Genomic DNA, 26,906 nt, shown 5'->3' with positions numbered 1-26,906 from the left:
CCCACTGATTGCACAGCTCCAGTTGCTGGCAACTTTAAAATGGCTTGAATCAGTACTACCTGTGGCTTTATTGACATTGGAGAGAAGGGGTGATTCCTTCGTTCAGACTGCAGACTTTGGTCTTCCCCTCAGTGTAACATTACCCCAGGAGTGGGCATGAAAGAAGAGCCAATCATAGGCAATTTCCCCTTTGCTAATTTTGCCACTTTCTCAGGGATGACATCCATATTGAATTTTGGGACTATTTAACATTCTTCTGTCCTAGACTCCCAAAGATTCAATTTAATTCAACAAGCAAATATTAAGGTTTACTATGTGACAAATGACTTGTGCTTGGTACTCGGGACACAGAAACAGCCTCTGCCTTTGAGGAGTTTACATTGAGGGGAAGGGTGAAGGCAAAGAATGAGAAACTTGCCTTCCAGGTTAGCCAGCTCGTGCTTTTTTTGAAGATTTTCACCATCTCTCTCCTTTCTAGACTCTGTCTTCCAGGTAAACTGACCTACTTGCTATTCCCTGAACTAAGAATTAAGTTTCCAGCCACCATGTGTTTGAGCAAACTCTTCTCTTTTCCTGGAATGTACTCTTTTACCTTCTTTTAAAATCCATCTTTTCCCTTCTAAATTCAGTTTATATGTCTGCCAACTCCTACACAGAGCCTCCCTTGATTCCCCTTCTCAGTGTTCTGTCTTCTCAGATTGTCTTATATTTAATTACCTGTTTACAGGCTATTTTTTCCCCTACTAAAATGCCCCCTAAATCTGAAAAAGAGGAGCTATTTTTCATTTTTGTTGTCCCAGTGCCTGATGCAAATACCTTGCACATAGTAAATGCTTATGGAATGGAATTGAACCCTGGGAACTTGGGTTCCCTTAGGACCCAAGAATGCTGGGTATGCACAAAACTCAATTTGGAAGTCACTGTTCAGGAAGGAACAAAATATAGCTAATGGGAATTGCCTATACTTGGCTGCTCTTTCAAGCCCAGTTTTTGGATTCCATATTGAAGGACCCAAAACCAAGACAGAGTTGCATTATGCCAAGGCAACATTCTCATTTTCCGAGGCTTGGTTGTTCTTTATGGTTTTCAGGACGAGATGTGACCAAATGATTACATACTCCGTCCTTTCAGGACTACCCCAGGAGAAAGGAAAAGAAGGAAAGGGGGAAATTCTTTTGGAAGAAACATTTCTGCACTGGGAAGGACCAGCATGGAAGTGAAGAGGGTGCCAAAGAAGGACAAGGCGGAGATGAACAGGATGCCCAAATGGAAGAAATCAGTGAAAAAAATATGATGACAGCTCTGTACCATTCCTAATGTGACTCCTTGATCTCCAACCTTAGGAGAAAGAAAGGATGAAAAAGCAATGGTTTAGGAGCAAAGCCACAGGCAATGGACTTGGAGCAGGAAGAGGGAGACATTTTTTTTTTTAAATGAAATTGATTTTTTAGTTCCCTCGGCAAAGGGAGTTCTGACTCAGAGCCACAGGGAATGTGGGCACATGGTAAGCTTGTGATGATCCTCTGGCTATGCCACAGGCCAGGACTACTCGAACACATTCTCAGAGCCAATATCCTCCGGGATTTAGTGGCAAAGAGGTGGAGGACAGGACTTTTGCTATTAAGACAATTCATTTCACAGAATGTGCTGGAGTATGCATATTAAGAAACATAAGCTTTTAGAAATAATTCCGGCAAAATTCCATCAGCCTAAATGGACAGGATATCTCTTGGGAACTGCATTGGGAGATTTGGATCTCACTCAGACTGAATTTATTGACTTACTCCATTAAATCTGTCCTGAGTCCTCTCTGTCGCTGGAACCAAGGAAAGAGGGTGAAGTTTTGCTGTGAACATAGGAAACTTGTGAAAGACTTGGGGATGGCGTGGTGGAGGTGAGCTCTACCTCGTTTCTACTCTCTTTATCCTATCTACTCCTCTATCCATTTGGAGAAAATTTGAGAGCTTTTCTCCTATTTATATCCTTTCACCATTCAACACACTTGGTTTCCAGACCTAGTAACCAGTGACTAGACCCATTAACTAGTGTCTAGCTCTGGAATCGGTGTCGTTGTCTTCCTGTGTTGTCAATATGGTGGAAGGGATGAGAAAGTGAGTATGATCATTCCAAATATGGAGGAGATAAGTGCACAGACATGAGGGAGTAGATGGCAGGACTAGACTAAGGAACAGCAAGTGGTCCAGTTTCATCATACTGTTGTTGCTCACTCATTGTGCCAACTCTTTGTGATCCCATGGACCACACTGTCCATGGTGTAGATACTAGAGTGGTTTGCCATTTTCTTCTCCAGTGGATTAAGGCAAATAGAGATCTCACACAGCTAGTAAATAGCCAGTTTGCACACAGTGTCTCTCTGATGCCAGACCCAATGCTCTATCCACGGAGTTCACCTAGCTGCCTCCTTAATTGGACAATGGAATACTAAAAGTGGGGAAAGGTTGATGAATCAATTGGAGGCAGATTTTGGAGGGCCTTGAGTTCTGGGTTAGGGGATTTTTCCTACAGGCAATGTGAGGCTCTGAAGGTTTTTGAGAAGCAAGGTAATGTAACTGGATAAGTATTATTTTGGCAAATGCATTAAGGACAGAATGGAGAGGCAAAGTACTGTCATGAAGACCAGCTAGGAAGCTACTAGAATAATGTAGAAAAGATTCAGAAAAGATCATTATACCTTCAGACCGTGGAGAAAACTACATGAACTTTTCAGTCCTTATATTTCTTCATAATCTGTCTCCAGCCTACTTTTCCAGATTGACTGTATGTTCATCTTCTTTATATACCCTACAGTCTAGTAAAACTAGCCTTCTTGCTGTTCCACAAGCAATTCTGTTTCTCATCTCCAGGCCTTTGCACAAGGCATCTCCCATGCCTGGAATACACTCTCTTCTCCTTAGAATCCTTAGTTTTCTTCAAAGTTTACCTCAATGACTTCTTCCTAAATGAAACTTATTCAGATTCCTCAAGATGCTAATATCTCTCTACCTTTCTCTTAAGTGATTTTGTATATACATTAAAAACAAAACAAAACACAACAACCCTCCTACTATATACTGATTCCAAGGCAGAAGATTGGTAAGAGTTAGGGAACGAAGGTTAAGTGACTTGTCCAGGGTCATACAACAAGGAAGCATCTGAAGCCAGATTTGACATCTCTAGGCTTGGCTCTTAATCCATGGAGCTACCTAGTTGCCTCTACTTTGTATGTACTTCTACAGCAGCCCCCTCTGGGCTCATTCCCCAAATCCACCTGACCATTGTAAGCTCCCAGGGAGCAGCTGACTAGTTCTCTCCTTAGGGGCTGGAGTTTCTGGTACCATCACTCACAAGCTCCCACTAGTGTGTTTCCCATTAATGATTAGCCAGATGTAGTTAGCTTTTATAAAAATGGCATTTTTATAAGCAAGTAGACAAAGTAAGAGCAGTTCCCCACTTCTCCACTCCAGCAAACTGGAGACACACTTTCCTCTTATACGCACTAGATTCTGAAGAGAGTGGGTGGTTCAGAATTGTGACAAAGTGATACCAAGTGACAAAGGAGTGCCTACGGATTCCTTGTTGACCAATTCCTTTCTCCCCCCTTCTTGGGATTATGAATTTTCCCTTAGGGATAAGTTCTTTGCTCAGGTCGGAGGGCCAGTGCCTTCCTAGAATCCATAACTGTCCCTTTCCTCTTCTAGGGTCCTGTTCCCTCAGGTTACAACTCTTCTTTGGTGACTGTATTTCTATGTAATTTACAGCTGTTTTCAATAGCATTGGCCACTAACCTTCCGTAGATACTATTGTGTCCTCCTTAGATTACAAAGTCATTGCTTTAATAGTCCACCCCAGAATACTGGTTTACCCAACACCAATAAAGAGCAAACACCTGAGGATAGAGGGGACCCTGTGCTTACAGCCACCATGGTGAAGTGGGACATAGCAGAGCCACCCTTTACTAGCCCAAAGCTGTCATGCCTCCTTGAAGCCACAAAAGAAGAGAGTCACGGGGAATGGGAATGGGAATGGGATTGCCCCTCTTGGACACCCACTCTTCAGCTCGGAAGTCAGTGAGATGACTTTTTATCATCCCATGGTCCCAATCCTTGAGTCAGCTGGCCTGGAAACTGGTTCTCTCCATTTCCACACATCCCTTGGGCTGAAACCAGGTGGAGAATATTGACAGATCATTTAAATCTTGGTCCTTAATAGCCAGTAGATCCTTATTACAATCACATCCCTGAGCATGCGCTCATGCTCACAGAGTCTGTCTTGTCTGTCTGTCTCTCTCTTTCTTTCCTTAAAGGAAGGCAAGTTCCCTTGAGGGCAGGAACAACTTGAGTTTTGTCTCTTTTATACCAGGACATACTCGGTATCTGTGAGATGCCTGTTGATTGCTAAGTTGAATCCTTAACGATATTAATTCAGATTGTTTTCCTTTTTTTCCAGCAGACACCACCGCAGCATTTAGGAAAATGACCATTTCATCCAGATGAGGCACATACTAGTAAGGTGTCTATCCCAGGTACAGGAAGGAAATGGGGCTTAACCAGGGCCAGTCATCAATGATCTCTTTTCTCCGAGTCTTTCAATTTAAAAGAAAAAAAAAACATGATTCCTCACCCTTCATCATCAGGGGCAGCCTGTTTTTGCTCCAGCTGGCAACCCCCCAGCGGCTGGCGAAGTCCTTAGCGCATGCTGCCAGGACCTGCAAAGCCTCTGTTTCTTTCGTCTCCTGCCCTCCCATTCATTTCCCTGAAGGCTCATGCAGACATAGAGGGGCCATCTCGAAAGTGTTGCTCTGGGCTTAGATATTTTTTCCCTGCTCTCCCATTTCCTTTTTAATTTTCAACAATTTCATTTGTTTTTCTTTTATTCCTGTTTTCTGCTCTTCTCCTGGACGTTTGGAGTTTGTGTTTTGGGGTGATCACTAACACATCAGTAAATGCCAGTCTGGATTGTGTGTGTGTGTGTGTGTGTGTGTGTGTGTGTGTGTGTGTGTAGGGGAGGATGTCTTTTCATGGGGTTTCTTATGCCTGTATTTGCTTTGATCTCGAGCTGAGTTTGCCAAGTGGACAGGGCCACCCACTGATCCTATTCAGCCTGGTTGAAAGGAAATGTTTTCCTCTCCTTGCTAGCCTCCAGGGCTGCATACAAAGGGGGCAAAGGCTCCATGTGCCATGGGAGCCAGCTTCACTTTGCAAATTGAAAATGCTGGCAGCTCTAGTCCTAGTCATCATGAGCTGGCCAGGAGGTGGTGGTTAAAGGGTTTACTAGGGCATAGATTTTTTGGGGGGTGGGGTGGTGGTTGGGTAGGATGCAGAGGACTAGTCTTTTAAACCCTTAGGGCCACATTTAAGACTTAACCAGGGGGGCAGCTGGGTAGCTCAGTGGATTGAGAGCCAGCCCTAGAGACGGGAGGTCCTAGGTTCAAATCTGGCCTCAGCCACTTCCCAGCTGTGTGACCCTGGGCAAGTCACTTGACCCCCATTGCCTAGCCCTTACCACTCTTCTGCCTTGGAGCCAATACCCAGTATTGACTCCAAGACGGAAGGTAAGGGTTTCTAAAAAAAAAAAAAAAAAGACTTAACCAGAAGGGATTCTCCAGGACTGGTATCTGCCATTTTCCCAGCCTAGTCCAATGGAAATTGATCAATTAATCATCTCCTAGAATTTTTAATAAAACTCTTAATTTCTGGCCTAGTGACAACTTTTTTTTCCCCAAAGGCAGGCAAATGGGATTAAGTGAACTGCCTAGGGTCACACAGCTAGGATGTGAATAAGGTCACATTTGAACCCAAGTCCTCCCAACTGATCTGGCACTCTATCCATCTTGCCACCTAACTGCTCCTATCAACTAGAATTCTTTTTTTTTTTTTAAATATATTTTATTTGATCATTTCCAAGCATTATTCGTTAAAGACATAGATCATTTTCTTTTCCTCCCCCCCACCCCCCATAGCCGACGCGTAAGTCCACTGGGCATTAGATGTTTTCTTGATTTGAACCCATTGCTTTGTTGATAGTATTTGCATTAGAGTGTTCATTTAGAGTCTATCCTCTGTCATGTCCCCTCAACCTCTGTATTCAGGCAGTTGCTTTTTCTCGGTGTTTCCACTCCCATAGTTTATCCTTTGCTTATGAATGGTGTTTTTTTCTCCTGGATCCCTGCAAGTTGTTCAGGGACATTACACTGCCCCTAATGGAGAAGTCCATTACATTCGATTATACCACAGTGTATTAGTCTCTGTGTACAATGTTCTCCTGGTTCTGCTCCTCTCGCTCTGCATCACTTCCTGGAGGTTGTTCCAGTCTCCATGGAACTCCTCCACTTTATTATTCCTTTTAGCACAATAGTATTCCATCACCAACATATACCACAGTTTGTTCAGCCATTCCCCAATTGATGGGCATCCCCTCGTTTTCCAGTTTTGGGCCACCACAAAGAGCGCAGCTATGAATATTTTTGTACAAGTCTTTGTGTCCATTATCTCTTTGGGGTACAGACCCAGCAGTGCTATGGCTGGGTCAAAGGGTAGATATTCTTTTGTCGCCCTTTGGGCATAGTTCCAAATTGCCCTCCAGAATGGTTGGACCAATTCACAACTCCACCAGCAGTGCATTAATGTAACAACTTTGCCTCCTCCCCTCCAGCATTCATTACTTTCCTTTGCTGTTATGTTAGCCAATCTGCTAGGTGTGAGGTGATACCTCAGAGTTGTTTTGATTTGCATCTCTCTGATTATAAGAGATGTAGAACACTTCTTCATGTGCTTGTTAATAGTTTTGATTTCTTTATCTGAGAACTGCCTATCCATTTCCCTTGCCCATTTATCAATTGGAGAATGGCTTGATTTTTTGTACAATTGATTTAGCTCATTATAAATATGAGTAATTAAACCTTTGTCAGAGGTTTCTATGAAGATTTTTTCCCAATTTGTTGTTTCCCTTCTGATTTTAGTTATATTGGTTTTGTTTGTACAAAAGCTTTTTAGTTTGATGTAGTCAAAATTATTTATTTTACATTTTGTGATTCTTTCTATTCAACTAGAATTCTTAAAGAGCTTACTAACCATAACAGATAGCTTGAGGTGGTAGAGAGAATGTTGGATTGGTAGTCAGGGGACTTGGGTTCAAATTCTGGTTCTGCCACTTTGGCTACCTCTATGACTTTGGGCAAGTTTCTTGACCTCTCTGATCCTCAACTATAAAATAAATAGGGTTTGACTAGATGGAGAGGATAGGCTAGATGATCTCTAAGTTCTCTTCCAATTCTAAATTTGTGTTGAGCCAATGAATACAGCACCTCCATCTAGGCAGGCTGACTTGAAGTGAGAAGTATTGCTAAGAAGTATAGCATATGTGCCAACCACTATGCTGGGTACAGGAGATTTCCCTAATGGACATGTGATTTCATTGTCCTTTTGCCAGGGCAGGTTGGCACCTTTTCTGCACCTTAAGGTCATAAAAATGTAGTAACTTGCCCAGGATCACACAGCTCGGATGGGTCAGAGATGGGAGTTGATTCTAGGTCTTTGTGGCTAATTATAGTACACTTGGGCACAAGTATAAAATGGAGTAGTTTCTGCGCTCAGTGAGCTTCCATTCTACTAAATCTATTGTTAGATTTAGAGGCAGAGCCCTGGATTTAGATTCCCACTTGACTGCTTAGTACTGTGTGACTTTGGGTAAGTTGCTTCTCCCCTCTGAATAAAGCAGACTCCCATCTCTAAGGATGACAGTCTCTTTAAGATGGGAGGTTATAATATGAAGTTCAACAGAAAGAAAGAGTCTTCAGTTTACTGTCTGGACTCAATTCCCAACCTTGTCATATTTCTCCAATATGTCTTTCTTGCTTGAAATTCTGTCATCCTATGAAGTGAAGCTTCAGACCTCTGCGTTCTCTGTTAGTTCTTGGGAAGATTTTTAGATAAAAGGATGTGCTTTGCTTTTTACCTTTAGAGAGAAATAGAAGCACCGAGAATCAAGTTACTTAGCATCAGGACAAAATCAATGACCACTAGATAGGCATTCCCTCTCCTGGGTCCTCTGGTATCTCCTTTTAAAAATTTTTTATTAAAAAATCTTTATCTTCAGTCTTAGAATAAATATTGTATATTGGTTCCAGAATAAATATTGTATATTGGTTCCAAGGAGAGAGGTTAAGACTAGGCAATGGGGGTAAAATGACTTGCCCAGGGTCATATAGCTAGTAAGTGTCTGAGGTCAGATTTGAACCCAGGACTTCCATCTCTAGGCCTGGCTCTTAATCCACTGAGCCACCTAGCTGCCTCCCCCTCTGCTATCTCTATACACACTCCCCCATTTCCTCCAGATTTTTTTTCCGACACCCTAATTGTCTTTCACAGTCCATCCATTAGCAGTATCTCATATGCTCTCTTGTTCTTCATCCTGAGTTAGGAGTTCCAGACATCATATCAATTCTATTCAATTCAACATATATTTAATAAGCACCTACTATGTGCCAGGTACTGTGATAGGTATTGGGGATACCCCCCCCCCCCAATCAATGACCACTGTCATGTGGCAGGGCATAGCCAATCAGTTACTCTCCTGCTAAAGGATGCTTTCCAGTAATTTTGTAAGGCTTACCCTGAAAAGTCCTTTCTTCCTCTCCAATTACCCAGTTACATTGTATTTGTGGGTTGCCATGGGCTGTCCAATCACAATCATTAATTATCCATGGCAGCATCTTTTACCAGCCGTCTGTACATCTTGGCAGTCCCTATCACTACAAGTTGGCCTGGCCAGATTGGGGGCAAGGAGAGGGAGTGTGGCTCATTGGCTGTGCTGCCCTAGATGTTTTGGGTTGTTTTTGTTGATATAGGCTCCACTTCAGGGCAGGAATCCACAGATGCGGTTCATTTGGAATGAAGAGGGGAAACGGGAGAAGGGAAGTGGGAGAAGGCTATGGTGGGGAGGGGTGGGGGTGCCTGCCAGTCCAATTCAATCAGTGCTGACTAGAACTTTTCTAATTGTTCTCTCTGATTTTCAAGAAGTTAGGAGAGGTGAATTTAGTTTATGGTTTTTCCTCTCTATCTTCTCCTGTTTTTCTCCCTTCCTCTCTCCTTCTTTCCTGTCCTCTCCTTCCTCTTCTCTTTTCTCCCTCTCCTTCCTCTTCTTCCTCTCCTTTCTCTCCCTCCTTCCTCTTTCTCTCCCTCCTCCTTTCCTTCCTTCCCCTTCTTTCTCTCTTCCTCTCCTCTTTCCTCTTTTTCTCCATTCCTTCCCCACTTTTTCCCTCTCCCTCCATCATCGTCTCCTCTCTACCTTGTTCTTCTCCTCTAACTCCTCTTCCATCCCCTCTCCTCCTCCTTTTCACCCCCTTCCTCCCTTTTCTTCTCTATTTCCTGTTCTTCTTCTCTTCTATGTGTTTTCTGTACTTCAAGCATCACCAGGGGCGCTTTGGGCTCCAACGAGAAAGTCTTGACTCTGATATGAGCTGTAGCTGACTCACCAACCCCCAATTTCCAGGCCAGGGGTGGGGGCTGATTGAGCTCATCTGCCTCTCTGAATTTCCCAACTCCTTGGGCCTCATGGGTCCCTAATGAGAGGAGACAGATGAGAAAGGCAGCAGATTTGACAGATAGATGACTTCCCCGTTACAGTTCAGACTTTCACCTGTCAGATAAAATGGATCCCAATTAGCTTTCTCTGTGCAGAGGAGCTCATCCTCGAGCTGAGCCTGTCACTTGCCTCCCAGGCAGGAGCGGTAGCACTAGCATCAGCCACATCCCTTTTAGAAGCCTCCCAACCCTCAGTGCTGAGGCTGGCTTTCAAGCGTTGCTCCCCCTCCCCTTCCCCTTGGGCTTTCCCACTTTCCAGTGGCCCAGAAAGCAGCAGACCCTGGGGAGACTCCAGAGGTGATTCTCTGCTGTTAAGTTGCCTCCCTGGAAGATGGCTACCAAGGGGGCAATGGAGGTTGCCTTGGGCAGGAGAGGAGGAGAGAAGCCCTTTCCTGATGGCCTGCCCCCTTGCCCCCTCCCCCATGACTCCTGCAGCTGGCTCCCATCCTTTCTGGGGTTCAGGTTGTTTTTCTTCTTTTCATTGGGGGAGGCGTGCAGCCCTGCCCCTGGCTACATCTGCCAAATGCAAATACTTGCTAAAGTTATTTAGTGTGTCCTCACGTCTCCTTCATGTCACTGGTGTTCCCTAGGCAACTACTGCTGGAATGCAGTCAACTTCCAGAGGGTTGGAACCAATAGGCACATACAATAGCTCTGGCTCACTTCTGGCTTCTTTCAAGGCTTTGTTGGGGGGGGGGGGATGGGGACTTCTTATCTCATTATTGGCTATGATGATTGCTTTTATAGATTTTTAAGGACACTGGCAGCAGTGAAGCTGGTGGGGCTCAGGGGCACAGTTGGAGGATGAGAAAACCTGAGCATCCTCAGCTGAATTTGGACCCCACAGGCATGGCCCTGTGTTGGCACAAAATGGCCTTCTCATCTTTCCTCCCTATTCCTCCCCTCCTCCTCCCCCCTTTTCCTTAGGAAGTGGCCCCAAGAATAGACAGGCTGCGTTTTTATATGGAGTGTGTGTTTCTCTGATCACCAGTGACAATAATGGCTAAGTCAATCATTTGTCAAAAAGGGCTCATTAAAGCCCAGTGTAGACAAGGACAGGACCCCTCAATGGCTACTCTGTTCAGCAGGGGGCAGGTGGTGGACAATTAACTCTTTGGCTCCCTTTGGCTCTTCAGTATTCTCTCTTGGAAATGGCCCTGGAGTGCATGTAACTGCTTGGGGTATTTTTAGTGGCTGCTGTGAATTGATTGCTGCTGGGGAGGAGCTTAGGCAGAAGATGCAGCTTAAGTCTGCTGAATAAAGCCACTTTGTTGTACATTTCCAGCCCTTCATTGGCCTCGTTTTGTGTGATGAAATGGCCCTGCCCACAATTATTGGTGGTTGTGGTGGTGGCAGTGGCAGCTCATTGGCAGAAGGTTAGGGGGAGAGTTGAGAAAACATTGGTTAATTTGATGATGGCTGGATTTGGACTTGGCTTCAGATTCTCGTTCTAAATCACTTCCTGCCTCTATAGCCTTGGAGAAGTCATTTAACCTTACTAGAATTAATTTTTCTTATCTGTAAAATGAGTGGGTTGGGCACTTTCCAACTAAATCTATGATCCTATGTTATATCCACAAAATGTTTGTAATTAGGGTTAAAAGAAGCAAACAAATCAATCTGTGGAGTCTTCTAATCTACCGCTCATGGGGAGGCATAAAAGCAGAGACTTAGCCTCAAGAATGTCCACTGGAATCCTTGCTTCATAATGAATGAACTTCTTTCCACTCCTTTTATCTTCTGGTCCTCCTTGAGACCTGGCTCCCTCCCTGTGCCTTGCTTCCCTCATTGCCAATTTCAGACTCTTTCTGTTAGAAACTTCTCTTCCTTTGAGGTTCACGGTATCCAAATTTGTCACTCTCTCCAGATCCTAGTCTCCTTTATTTATCCACTGTCAGAACATTCTCCTACTTTGCTTATTTTTAACCAGTTCACTGCCCAACTCACAATCTTTCTTTGCCATCTCAAACCTTAATACTTGGGGGTGACCCTCGAGTATTAAGGTCTGAGATGGCAAAGAAATATGAATAGTCATGATCCCTCGAATACTTTGACTTCTCAGTTTCTCAGTCTACTTAGTTCCCATGACCTATTTCTCTGCTTCACCTCAACAGAGATGGCAACACCTCTGATCTTGCCATTACCTACAAAGTTTTCTACTTCCTTGTCCATAAATTTTGAGATTTCTTTATTTGATCATACCTCTTTATCATTCCATCTATCCCTGTGTCTTTTAACTCCTAATCCTAATCTTCATCTTGATCATGATCTCCATTCCTCAGTTTTTTTTTAATCAAGGCAACACTGGCTACAACCCCTCCCCCCAGCCCCCCTTCTCTATCTCAACTGTAATCAGCTTCCTTTTTAGAATCTCTTCTCTTCTTGTTTTAACTCAGATCATGCCTTGGTAAGCCCCAAGCCCAGGGCACTTCCACCTTCCACTTCCTTCACTCCTATTGATGTTCTGCTAAACTGAGCTGGAGAAAATCATTAAACCTTGCTGATTGGGTTCAGTACAAATTCATGTTATTTAATCTCAAATGGAACCTAACTGCAGTGATGCCAACATTCTGTTCTGCCCTAATTGATTCACCACCCTATTTTCCACAGTGGCTATTCAAAACCCTTTCATCTGTCCTCAGGGTTCCTATGGCACTCCCACACTTCACCTTCTCTGTGAGAAGTTTATTTCACCCCCTTCCCCCAATAAGATTTCTCCTTCATTCTTGCTCACTTTTAATCATTCAGACAGCTTCCTTCTATCCTCCTGTTACTCCAGTGACATATAAAGAGCTCCTTTTGCCAAAGCAAAACCCTATGATATATTGTTGATCTCCTTCCACTTCTCTAACAGATTGTTTTCACTATCTTTCATTACTCTTCTCTTTGTCTTATTTTCAATCTCTCTATCAAGTGCTTCCTTTTCTGCTGTCCATACATATGCCCATGTATTCCTCATCCTAAAAAACAACAGCAATAACAAACAAACCAACCCTTCACTTAATCCTCTAATCCTCTCTTAGTGATTGTTCCATAACTCCTTGAGAAAGTCATCTCCATTTGAGGCCCCTGCTTCCTCTCCTTTCACTCTTTTCTTGATCTTCTACAATCTGGCTTCAAACGCCATCATTCAACTAAAACTAGCCTCTCCAAAGTTCCTAGTGATCTCTTAATTGCCATTGCCAGATGTAATGGTCTCCTTTCTCAATCTTCATCGTTCTTGACTTCTCTTTTGACATCATCAATTCTCTTCTCTTTTTTTAGATATTCTCTTCCATAGGCTTTAATGACATTGCTCTCTCCTGGTTCTCCTATTTTTCTGACATTTTCTTCTCAGGCTCCTTTGATGGTTTTTCATCTATATCATATGCACTAACTGGATATTCCCCAAGGTTCTATTGAAGATCCTCTTCTTTCTTTCTACCTTCTTACATGGGGAGCACCTCAGATTCCAGTTAAAAATAATCATCTCTATGTAACTCAGTGGTGTGGTAAGTCAGGAAGACTCAGTTCAAACCCAGCCTAAGACTTAGCTGTGTGACCCCAGGCAAGTCACCTAACCATGTTTGCCTCAGTTTCCTCATCTGTAAAATGAACTGGAAAAGGAAATGGTAAACCACCAGTCCAGTATCTTTGTCAAGAAAACCCCAAATGGGGTAACTAAAAGTTGGGCATAATGGAAACAACTAACAACAAAAACCAACCTACATTTGTTGTTGACTTTGCTAGTATAGGGAAAAAATGATGATATCAATGAAGTTAATTTTCAGAATTATCACTTTGTCAAACAAATAACCAAGAGGAATAGAATTAGGTAGAATAAAAACAAGCAGAAAAGAAGAAAATTTGACATTTACATACCAAATTTATGTTACAAATCAGGAATTATTAAAACCATCTGATGCTGAATAGAAATAGAAAAATAGATTAGTGTAATATATCAGATGAATAATGATTAGAAGCAAATGCATACAGTAGAATATTGTCCAACAAACTCAAGAACATAAACTATTTGGGAAAGAGTTCTTTATTCAATGAAATTTACTGAAAATTTGAATATATTGGATGTTGGATGGGTTTAGATAAATATCTTCACTGCATGCTTCAGTAAGTTCCAAATGGCTAAAAGCTGAGCAAAAAAGCAAATCTTACCATTCAAAAGTTAGAAGAATAGAAAGTTCTTTTTCTCATAACCATGAACAGTAGAATAATTCATAACCAGAAATATGACAGAATTTATTTAAAAAGGTAAAATAGCACATTTTGACTTTGTAAAAATGAAAACATCTAGGGGGCAGCTGGGTAGCTCAGTGGAGAGCTAGCCCTAGAGACAGGAGGTCCTAGGTTCAAATCTGGCCTCAGCCACTTCCCAGCTATGTGACCCTGGGCAAGTCACTTGACCCCTATTGCCTAGCTCTTACCACTCTTCTGCCTTGGAGCCAATACACAGTATTGACTCCAAGACGGAAGGTAAGGGTTAAAAAAAAATGAAAACATCTGTACAATTAAAATCAATATAGTCATAATTTGAAGAAAAGTTATAGATTGGAAGAAAATTTTGCATTATCTATCTCTGATAAAAGTCTGACATCCAAAGTCTACAAGGAATTAGTGAAACCTCCAACAGTGAGTCACTCCTCAATAGATAATCCACCAAAAGACAGGAATGAATGTTTTTTAAAAGAAGAAAAAAAAACTATAAATGACCATTTGAAAAAGTATCCAAAATTGATACTAACCAGAAGAATACAAATTAAGTCAACTATGAGGCATCGTTTCACATGAAACAAATTTGCAGAGTTGGAAAAATATGGAAGAATTCAATGTTGGAGGGTCTGTAGGAAGACAAGCATGCTTATTCATAGCTGGTAGAGTTATGAATTGGTCCATTCTGTCTGGAAAACAATACTATCTTGAATGATTCAAGAAAAATGGTTAATTTGTTTAAATCTTTTGTTCCAGGTATTCAACTATAGTGTCTATGAAACAAAATCCCATGTGTATATAACTATTCATATCAATGTTATTGATAAAAATAAATAAAAAACCTGGAAACAAATAAAGCACTCAAGAGTTGAGGAATGTAGCTTTGTGATTCTAGGCAAGTCATTTTACCCTGATTATCTAGAATTTTCTGTTCTGCCTCAGAACTGATACTAAGACAGAAATGGCAGAATAAATTATGGCATATGAATATAATGAATTTTATTGTACCATTGAAGAAAAAAGAATATCCAGAAAGTTTTTAAACAGGACTATATCTTGTATGAAGGGACATAGATTTAAGAAAGGAGAACCAAAAGAATAATCCGGGCAGTTAGTGGAAATGATAAAAATGAAGCCAACACTAACAGGCTATAAAACTCAGGTCAAATACAACAGACAAAGTTGGTATCAGAGGATCAATGTTGAAGCAAATCTCCCTTTCTGCTCATAAATGGAAGACGACAAAATGGAAAGTGGAATGAACTCTCAGTCAGGAATACTTTAGTAGGAAGCTTTGTTTAGCTCTTTTGGGGGCATTTTTTAGGGGGGGAGTGTTTGATGGAAAAGAATTTCTGAGTCAAAGTGTATGATCAAAAAATACCCCATCCTTAGGGATTCATCTTTTTGGAGTCTTTTACCTAGTTCCTTATTTAAAATGCAAAAACTCCTGGAAGAGATAACACATTCAACTAATTTACACTAAGGTGTTAAGTGACTTCTCAGATGTTTTCCTCAGACATCAGAGATTCTGCTCTGTAGTGCTGGGTCTCGGCTGAGGGGTACAGCCTTGGCAAATGCTTTTTTTTCAAAGCATTGCCCAAATTTAGCTCTAGATCCACAAGTGCTGGAAATTGGTTTTGGAATCTCATCTATACATGAACAGAGAGTCTTTCAAATCAATCTTTTGATCTGAACTTTATTTTCAGTCATTCATTAGCCTTGGGTAACCTCTCTGAGGACACACGCCATTGGATGACCTCTAAGTTCCTTTCCAGTTATAGTATTCTTAGAGTCACTGAAATATTTATAGAGGACTTTCTAAAGTAAAAATAACAATAATAATAGTTGACATGTAACACTTTGAGGTTTGCTAAGTACTTTGCATAGATTATCTGCTTTGAATCTTGCAGCATCCCTAGGAGAGAATTACTGAAGGTATTATTTACTTCATTTTACAATTGGGGAAACTGAGGTTGAGAAAAAAAAACAGTGGTTACACATAGCTAGGCTGCTGTGAAGGGGGTCTGTACAAGCTCTGAGCCCCAGGATGGCATCTCTATGTGGAGGATGCTGCGGCACTTGCTTTTAAGAGGGAGAATTTCGATGACTGGAAGAGAAGTCCTTGGAGAGAATGTAGAGCATTCTTGGGAACTCTTTAACTGGTTATGGTCAGCTAACTGTGCTGAAGACACTGCTCTTCGATCACCTTGGGTGGCATTCAAAAGGAATTGTCATCAGTGACTACTTTCTCTTTTTTTCATTTGCTTTTGGGGGATCTTTTGCTCATAGTGCTGAATAAGAGACCAGAAGTCCTTCACCCCTCTGAGACCATGTGGTATCAAGACACAAGCTTTGGCCTTTTGGTTTGTTAGTTTTTGTTTTAGTTGAAAGGAGTAGAGGCTCTGACTTTGGAAGTTGGATAGGTGGGGTGTGAGCCCCATGAATCCAAGAGCTGGACTCTGGGTTGGGTTTTGCAGAGAGTTAGAGGAGTAAAGACAGGCCTGTGGAAATGATCTTTGGGTTCCTAGTCCCATGATCACTGAGACAAGGTTATGTACCAGAGATGCTGCCTTTGGCCATGAAGTCAGTAGGACTATGAAGGAACTGAAACAACGCTTGAGTCTTCTCCTCCAGAGACAGTGGTGGCACAGGAAAGAGTATATTCCCAAAGCACTTTTTAGGGGGGTGAGTTGGTGGGTGGATGTTTATCTTCTGCTTTTTCTATATCTCTGAAGTAGTTATCTCTTTTTTGTAATTCTGTCATTTCAGTTGTGGTCAACTCTTTGCCACTCCATTTGGTATTCTCTTGGCAAACAAACTAGAGAGGTTTGCCATTACCTTTTTCAACTCATCTTACAGATGAGAAACTGAGGCAAACATGGTTAAGTGACTTGCTCAGGGTCACACAGCTAGTAAGTGTCTGAGGCTAGATTTGAACTTCCGAAGATGAGTCTTTCTGACTCTATTCATTGGGCTGCCTAGCTGCCAAAAGTTATTATCTCTTTGTAAAAGTTTATTGGAATGGGGGAGCTAGTCACTGGTTCTTAACAATAGAGGGGGCTGGGAACACCCCTGGTAGGTGTTTGAGCTGAGAGCAGCAGAAATAAGAGATATCCCTACTCCCTAGAGTCCCCTAGAATCCCCTTTGGGGGCAGGGGGCAGGAGGGAGTAGCAACTTGGATCTGGGAGAGAGAGCCAGAGCAGACATCTACACTAATAAGTATCCAAAGTGGAGTTCAAACCTAAACTTCAAACCTTCAGATTTAACTGAGTCTCTCCACTACACCCCACCATGAACAGTATTGCACCAGGAGCTGAGCTGGTTACAAAGAGGAAGGACAGTGATCCCTGCCCTTTATTTTTCATTATTCTCCAACATGAATCCCCAGCTCCAGCTGACTATACCTAAATTACCTGTCCTGTGTTTCTGAACCACTGAAAAAGAAACTCTCCATCAGAGAAAAAGAGATCTAAAATTGGAAAGAATCATAGAGGCCAACTTTATTTTATAGATGAGAAAATTGCCCAGAGAGTTGTTTAGTGACTTGCCCAAGATCACAAAGGAAGTAAGGAGCCAAGCCAGAGTTTGAATCCATATCTCCTGACTTCTAGTCCAATGCCTTCTCCAGTCTACCATGTAGCTTCTTTGACAGGGTCCCTCTTATGTTTTGTGATTTTGGATTTGGCTATCTCCTGATTGAACAATGAAGGTACTTAGCTCTTCCTTTATTGTGAAGACAAAATTTTAATCCTCAGCCTATTTTTAGATTTTTAATCCCCAAAGTATTAACTCAGTATTTAAAGTAGATCTACCCATTTTAACTAACTAAAAAGGTATTAACTAACAAAAAAAGGTATTAACTAACCACAAAAAGGTGTTAACTAACTACAAAAGGTGTGAACACCCATTTCATACATTGAGTGGGCAGTCCTGGAAAGGAGCATCTGCCGTGATTGGTAGATGTAAAATTTAGGGGAGGTGACACAAGGGAAAAAGGAAACAGAAACACACAAGGATATAGAATTCAAGGATCATTCAGTCACTTGGAATTGGACTGGAAGAGATCAGTCACACAGGCTTGGAGTGAAGAAGAGTCACACAGAGGAGAGACTGGAAGACAGTCACTCAGACTTGGAGTGAAGACACTTGACTATGGGACTGGACCCTGGGGGAGCTAGTGCAGGAGACCTCAGACTGCTTTCCTTTTAGATGGTCACCATGGTGAATGAAAGGCTGACTTAGTTTCCTTGCCTTTCTGGAGGTGTGAACCTTTGAGAAAGGCCCATTTTCTTGAGACTCCTTTCCCCTGACTGGGACTTAGAATTTCTACCTGGCTCTGAGGAATCCAGAACTCTCTCTCTCCCCTTTTCTCTGTTCCTTAAATATCTTCCCTCTATTATAAAAATAAAACTACCACAAACTCCATTCTACTTTAGTAATCCAATTTGGGATTTAGAAATTAAATCCCTGGTGACCACCAATTAAATATTCAATCCAATCATTAAAAAAAAACCCAAAAACAAACAAACAAAAAAACCCCCTAAAAGTCTATATCCTGGGGTAGCTAGGAAGTTCAGTGGATAGTGTCAGGAATGGAGTCAGGAGGATCTAGCTCCAAATCTGGCCTCTAGCTATGTAAGCAAGTCACTTAACCCTAATAGTCCTTACCCTTCTTCCATCTTGGAAATGATACTTAGTGATGCTAAGACAGAAGTAAGGGTTAAAAAAAACAAAGAAATTTTATCTTCTGGGAAATTTTCTTTGATCATTCTTGCCAGAAGGAATTTCTCCTCTGTGGGAACAAATCTTCTCAAAGGCATATAACTTTGTGTCTTTGTGGTTCCTTGATGTTCCGTAGATATCTCGTTGGTGAACTTATTCACAAGTTACTGTACCTTGTAGCTTTTGGTGAACGAGGATTATTCCCCTCTTTCCTCCCCCAACTACGATGGAAGTTACATGATACAGTAAAATTCCATTCAAGTCAATACATTTATGAAGTGCCTCCCTCCTAGGTACTAGAGGCACAACAAGAAGTGATTCCTGCTTTCCAGGAACCATTTCTTCTGAGGAAAAGAGAATGTAAACAGATAAATAAAATCAAAATATACTCAAAAGAATTCAAAATTCAACCAAAAAAATCAAAATAAATACAAAAATAAATTTAAGTAAATACACAGTATACTTGAAATAATACTAACAATGGGATTGGAGATCAAGAAGGAACTGGTGCAGAAAGTGGCCCTGGTTTGAACCTTAAAGGGAGAAGGGGTGGGGGCAGCTGGGTGGATGAGTGGATTGAGAACCAGGCCTAGAAAGGGAGGTCTTAGGCTCAAATCTGGCCTCAGATACTTCCCAGCTGTGTGACCCTGGGTAAGTCACTTAACCCCCAACTGCCTAGCCCTTACCACTCTTTTGCCTTGGAACCAATGCACAGTATTGATTCTAAGATGTAAGGGAAGGGTTTAAAAAAATGGAGATAGGGATTCAAAGAAATGGAAATGAGGAAGGAAAGCATTTCAGTCATGGGGAATAGCTAGCTCAAAGACAAGATGGGAGATGGAATGCCCATGTACAGGGAATACCAAGTAGACCCTGTACAATATATGAGAAGTTTTGAAAACTGTTAAGAGTTATACAAATCTGAGTTTTTATTATTGTTGCCATCACGTATCTGTTTCATGAGCTCATTACATATTGCAATGGGACAGTCTGTTGGGTTGGTCTGTCTGTGTAACTATCTTAGACAGGCTCTGCAGATGGACAATAAAAAAATTGAAGAGGAGAAGGGTTGGCTGAATTGCAATAAACTACTCAACCCTTCCTATGACCCTGGCAGCTTCCCGCTGCCAGAACCCATTTTAAAAACATCAGTATTTCCCTTGGTGATGCTATATACCTCTCCAAGTCATTGAACACCACCATTTCTTAGCAATCAGTCAGTTAATTCAACAGGCATTTATTAAGCACCTACTATGTGACAGGTACTCTATTAGGGACGAGGATACTTATTTTCTGTTGAGGGAAGTAAATATTTAAAGAAATAAGAGTAAAGCAAGGAGGAGACTTGGTTCTGCTACTGCCACTTCCAGATTTCCAGATAGTGACAGGATGAAATCATAAATGATGAGTTGTTAATGTGTTAATAAGTATAATATCTTTATGCCTCTCTCTGACTAAGAAGAAAACAATGGCAGTGGAAATAAAAGACTGACACTTTATGGGGTTTTAAATACTTAAGTACTGGATATACTTAGTTTGAGTGAAGACTTAAGTGGTTTTAAAGTATGAATCCTGTAGGGGGAGAAGAGAGAACTTTTTTCTCTACTTCCCCAACCCCCATTAACAGCCTACTCCCCACTCCCACCCCATCCTGCCAAGGCATTTGGTGGCAGAGCTACTCACCTAGTAGGAGTTCCTTCATCTGTCAGTGTGAGAATTCCAGGTATTCTTGAAATACATGCAATAGGAAGTTATAATGTACACACTCTTCAGAGAGAGTCCAGAAGCAGTTTCAAGGAGTGGCACTCTTGGCAGTAGAGAAGAGAGTCAGATATAGATTCAAGAGAAGGCTAGCAATAGATAGCAATCATTGTGTATCAGGGAGAAAGGACTTTGAGACCCTGCAAGTCATGAGTAGCATTGACCATGTGTATCCCACAAATGTAAATGCTTTACTGTCATTCTACTCTAAGTTTAAACCCACTCTTGCTAGAAATGTTATATATAATTGTGGGAGAATGTATTCCAGGTTTATAGAATGAATGCTTTGTAACTTCTGCTTTTAAAAATGCCTTTTACTTCATCAATGCCTCTGCTAAGAGCTAATGATACTTACTGGCCAACTGTGTTAATTATGAAATATATTAATACACCGAGACTGACACAATGTGGTACGATTGAACATAATGGACTTCTCTACTAGCAGCAATGCAATGATCCAGGACAATTCTGAGAGACCTATAAGAAAGAACACCATCCACATTCAGAGGAAGAATTGTGGGAACAGAAACACAGAAAAAATACAACTCTTTGATCACGTGGGTTGATGTGGATATGATTGGGGATGTAGACTCTAAATGATCACACTAGTGCAAATGTCAATAATATGGAAATAGTTCTTGATCAATGACACATGTAAAATGCAATAGAATTATGTGTAGGCTATGGGAAGGAGGTGGGGGTAGGGGAGGGAAAAAACAAGAATCTTGTAACTATGGAAACATATTCTAAATTAATTAAATTTTCCAAAACTTAAAAAAATTATGAAATATATTAGATATGTTAAGCTATAGTTTTAGGAATGCAGATCCACAGACTACCCATAGATCTATCTAGAGACCTACAGACTATCCCTGTGGTGGTGAACCTATGGAATGCATGCCAGAGGGGCACTTAGAGCCCTCTCTGTGGGCATGTATGCTGTCATCCCAGCACAGAGTTCAATAGTTTGTTACTAGAAAGCCAGAGGGACACAGGGCTGGTCTGCTCCTCCTCTCCCTTGCCTGAGGACATTTCTCACAACACCCATCCCTCTAAAAGGTTCACCATCAATGGCTCAGTTAGGACTCAACCTATTAGTTCGACTACAGCTGGGGGAGTGTGTAACCCTGAGGGGTACTACAAAGTATATACAAAGTAGATTAAAGGTATTTTTGCTGGGTTGGGTGGGAGGTACTAGCAACTGGGAGATGAGGAGGGTATTAGGAAAGGCTTAATGTAGAAGGTGGAGTTTGAGCTGAATCTTGAAGGAAACCAGAGCTTCTATGAGATAAAGGGAGGAGGGAATGCATTTCTTAGATGGAGGATAGTCAGTGCTGAGGGAACATCTGAATGATCACAAAACTAAAAGAGAATTTATTATCTTCTTCCAAAGTCTGCCCTTGCTCTCTTGCTTCTTCTTCAGAACAAAGCAGATAGCTAGATAGAGATGAAGGGTCTTGTATGAGGAGTAGTAGAAGACCAATTTGGCTTGTCTATAAAGTGCATTAAGGAGAGTAATATGTAATAATGCTGAAAAAGTAAGATGAGGTGAAATTAAGAAGAAATTTGAAAACTATTTTTTGGGAGATTTTTATTTTAAAGAACCAGAATTGTGTTTGATTCTAGAGAATCTAAATTGCAGAAAATAATAGCTAGATTATATGTATTGACATGTATTGTAGAATACTAATATAGAATTATATATGTATATATTTTATCTAAATTAATCTTCACAACAACCTGGAAGGTCATTGCTGTTATCCCCATTTTACACATGAGGAAACTGAGAGTGACAGAGGCTAAGTGATTTGTCTAGGGTCATCCACCTAACAAATGTCTTGGACTAGATTTTGAGCTCAGGTCTTCCTACCTCCAGATCCAGTGCTCTATCTGTCGGGCTGTCTAACTGCACTCAGGATTCACATGGTGAATGTTAAATTGGTTATAGCATACTGCTGATGACTTGCACATAAATATCATGAAAGATAAAATCTATGACATTCCTGGAAGAGGAGATATAGAGATAGGGAGGGAGAAATGATGGATAGCCTTTGTGTTGCCCTGACACCCACAAGATATTAAATTTCTAGAGGAATGCTTCCAACCTGTTGGAGGACCCTGTATAGAGGATTTATGTAAATACATAGACACGAATCCCATAGTATAAAAAGGCTTTGAAGGGTTAAGATCTGTACTGGTGAGGAAGATGAGATATCATAGTTCTATCCATATGTCAAAATAAATACAATTTTGTAAGCTAGTTCTGTCTTCTCAGCTTCTGGTGGGAACTGGCCACATTACAGCCTCTCTTTCTCTCTTTCAAATTCCCTACAGGGCTGGACATGCAGCATGCATGTAATAAACATCACCAGCAGCCCAAACATGCCTTTGGAGGTTTGTTTTTTTCCAGGCTTGATGGTGAGTTTGTGCTGGCCCATTTCTACTTCTTTGGTTTGTGTGATCTTCCAAAAAATGATTGTCCCTTATCACTTCCTTCAGTCAAAATATTTGGGCAGGTGTTAGGGTGAAGAGGTAGACTGTGAGCCAGATACTTAGTTTCTTGAGAAAGGAGAGAGAAGCCTTGGGGGGGTCATTGATTATAGCAACAAGTATCTGGAGGAGGTGATCATAATAAAAATAATAAGAGCTAGCATTCATATCATACTTTCAAGGTTTCAAAGTGCTCTATTATATTATCTATCTACCTATCATCTAATCTATCTATCTATCTGTCTGTCTGTCTGTCTGTCTATCTCTCTGTTTATCTATCTATCTATCTATCTGTCTATCTATCTGCCTGTCTGTCTATCTCTCTGTTTATCTCTCTGTCTGCCTGTCTATCTATCTCTCCATCCATGTCTTCATCCATCCATCTATCCATCCATCTATCCATCATCTATCCATCATCTATCCATCATCTATCCATCTATCCGTCTATCCGTCTATCCATTTGTCTGTCTATCCCTCCACCCACCCATCTATCATCTATCTATCTATCATCTATCTATCTATCTATCTATCTATCTATCTATCATCTGTCTGTCTGTCTCTCTATCCCTCCACCCACCCATCTATCTATCATCCATCTATCTATCTATCTATCTATCTATCTATCTATCTATCTATCTATCTATCTATCCACCTGTCTATCTATCTATCTATCTATCTATCTATCTATCTATCTATCTGTCTGTCTGTCTGTCTGTCTGTCTGTCTGTCTGTCTGTCTATCTATCTATCTATCTATCTATCTATCTATCTATCTATCTATCTATCTATCTATCTAAAGCTTCCTCAGAGGGGAGAGAGAAGCTTTAAGGTAGGAAGATAGAGAAAGGATAGAAGTTTTAGAAACCACAAGGGGGATGATGGAGTCAAAGTAGAGATATGAGGTGGCAGGAATGAGCCTTTATTAATTATCAATGAGCCACAGCCAAGCTCCAATCAATGGACCATTCTGAAGGCCTTTACCAGTCCAGAGATCCAGATTTAATACCACACAGGCTTGGGAGATGATAGCGAAAGATTAGAGATGGAGCCTGGCCCACGGCCAGGCTCCAGCAAAGACAGCCATCAGTTCGAGCTGGAAGGGAGGAAGAGCAGAAGAGAGAAAGGCGGAGCTGGCTGAGGCATATTTAATCTCTTTGATATGCAAATATACACAGTACACAGGGATGATCCTCATTGGTTAATGACAAGGTATAGGTGTGGTTTCTCTCAACCAGGTGAGCACAAAGAAACCTGTGTTCGCACCTAACCTGGGGGAAGCTGGGGTCAAGGGTCAGAGGCTTTCCCAGCCACGTGCAATACTGAGCATGCTCAAGACTGAGCATGCTCTCTTCTAAGGCAATCTGTACATACCAGCTGTTCCCTTGCCCATAGCTATGGGTGGACTGCTACACTATCTATCTATGTTTCTCTATTCTCATTTGATTCTCACAACAGCCTGTGAAGTAGGAGTTATGATTACCCTCATTATATAGATGAAGAAACTGAGGCTGTGAAAGGTGATTTTCTCAGTCACACAGTTAGTAAGTGTCTGAGGCTAGATCTAGATGCAGGTCTTCTTGGCTTCAGTTCTTTAACACTTGACATACTAGACCTCCTAGCTTCCTCATAATCGAGATGGATGAAAGGAACTTCAAAGGAGGAGAGGTTGATGGCAGGCATGATGACAGCAGGGGGAACATCTGAATGACAACACAACTAAAAGAGAATTTATTATCTTCCTTCTAAGCCTGCCCTTGCTCTCTTGCTTCTTCCTCAAAACAAAGGAGATAGCTAGGGGGAACAGTGGGTAGAATGCTGGAATTGGAGTCAGAGAGACCTGAGTTTCAAATGTGATCTCAGGCACTTACTACCTGTTTTACTCTGGGGGGATATAATCTAATTTCTGTTTATCTCAGTTTCCTCAACTGTAAATAATAGTAGCACTTACCTTTTAGGGATGTTGCAAGGATCAAGTGAGATAGTATTTATAAAATACTTAGGCACTTAATAGGCACTATCTGAATAACAGCTTTCACATTCATTTCTTTTCTCATACAGTCACCATTTTGGTTTAAACTCACCACATCTTGAGAGGACTACTGTAATAACTTCCTAATTGAACTCTCTAGTTTCAGTTAACTCTCTCCAATCCACCCCTCAAATGTCAAAAAAATCCTAAAAAACACAGTTTAGAAACAGTTGCATAGATCGTGCTACTCCCCTGTTCAAAAACCTTCATTGGCTCCCTATTGCCTCTAGGTCAAGATAAAAAGTCGTCAGTCTGGCCTTCCTTAGCTTGTTTCCTCTCTACCTTTCTAGTTTTATCTCACGTTAATCACCTTTATGTACTCTATGTCCTAGTCAAACTGGAGTACAAATTGTTCTCTTGATATTCCATTTACCTAGGATGAAGTACAAACTCTCCAACCTGGCATTTAAGTTCTTCTACAATCTGATTACGACTTATACAGCTTCAGGTTGTAGCCAAATTGGATGATTGCCTGACCTCTGAACTCAACACTCAGTTCATAGAGTATCTCCATACCTTCTCATACACCATGTCTGTTTTTATCTTTGCCTCTCAAAGGACCATGGCTACAGGGCTGAAAGAAACCATTATCCAAAGGCCATCTAGTCCATATGCCTTTTTTTTTTAAACTTTACCTGCTGTCTCAGAGTCAACACTGTGTATCAGTTCCAAGGCAGAAGAGTGGTAAGGGCTGGGCAATGGGGGTTAAGTGAGCAGCTACCTTATTTTAATGATGAGGAAACTGAGGCTTAAGGAGGTTATATGGTAGGGTGACCCAATGTTACACGTGTTAGAGGCTGAATTTGAAGCAAGGCTTTCAAACCTACTCTTGCCGCTAGTGGATGTTTTCCTTCTAGTCTAACATCTTCTTTTTATAGAAGAGGAAACTGAGTACCAGAGACATTAAATGACTTGTTCAAGGCCACTCAGGTTTTTAGAGGCAGGATTTGAACCCAACTATCTTGACACCAGAGTCCCCACTCTTTCCTTTACACAAGACAATCTCCCTAAAGTTGTATTGATCTAGTACAATGTATGATTTTTGAGGATAGGAACTATTTCCTTTTTCTGTCTCCAGTGCTTTGAATGCATTGGGTGCTTAATAAATGTTGAATTAAATGAAAATGAACTAATAAGAACGAGTATGCTATGATGGTGATACTGATGATACTGATGATATTACTTTTATAGAGATTTTTATAGTTAAACATTCCCCACCTCGCTTTGCTCCATTAGGGTAGACGAAGGAATGAGCCAAAGCCCAGTGTTTCAGGATTTTCCCAACCACAAGAATTTCCGAAGTTGATGTGTCCTTACAGATTGAGGTGAAGAAGGGAATGGGATTAGCCTGGGGGCAGAATTAACCTAAAGACATCAATGAAAAGGAGGAATGGCTTGTAATTGCCCCTCTTAAACCTTATTACTGAGTTCAACACATAGTGAACATTTAATAAATGATTTTTTCCTATTTATTAATCGAACAGGATCAGGTAAGTAGCCAGAAACACCCCTTGGTGGTTAAAAGCAGAAAACACTTTCTTATTTGATGCTCACAGGGTGGTGAGGAAAATATTTTGCATAGACTGAAGTAATATCTACAATTTTTTTGTTTGTTAATTGTTAATTTGTTGAATTATTAGTTTGTTGTTAATTTGATTAGTTGCTAATAAGAATTGTGAATTTGATCATGATCTCATTAATCTTAATTGCTATGTAAGAACAATGTCCTGTCTTCCCTAGGATGAATAGGACATTTACTCTAGGACAGTGATGGCAAACCTTTTAGAGATGGTGTGCTGGGCTCTGCCTCCACCCCACCCCCCAGAACAAGTGTGGGGCCCTGCCCCTGAGACTGTGTGCTGGATCCCTTTTGCCACTGTAAATCTTGAAATCTCTCAGACTTGTGAATGTTAAAAATTTCCCCATCAGGGAATTCTTAATTGGAACAAATTCCCTACTGAGAAACATTCCCCATTTTGATGTGAGAACTCGCCAGGATCAGAAATGGGAGGACCTCTACTCCAACCATACTTAAGACTGCTTTAGGGAAAAAAAAAAAACTCCTTGCTAAACAAAGAAAGTACTTGGATCCATGCTTATGGTGGGGCAAGGAGTTC

Source organism: Monodelphis domestica, chromosome 7, assembly GCF_027887165.1.
Source record: "Monodelphis domestica isolate mMonDom1 chromosome 7, mMonDom1.pri, whole genome shotgun sequence".
Taxonomy (NCBI): Eukaryota; Metazoa; Chordata; class Mammalia; order Didelphimorphia; family Didelphidae; genus Monodelphis; species Monodelphis domestica.
This window is presented reverse-complemented; position numbering follows the sequence as displayed.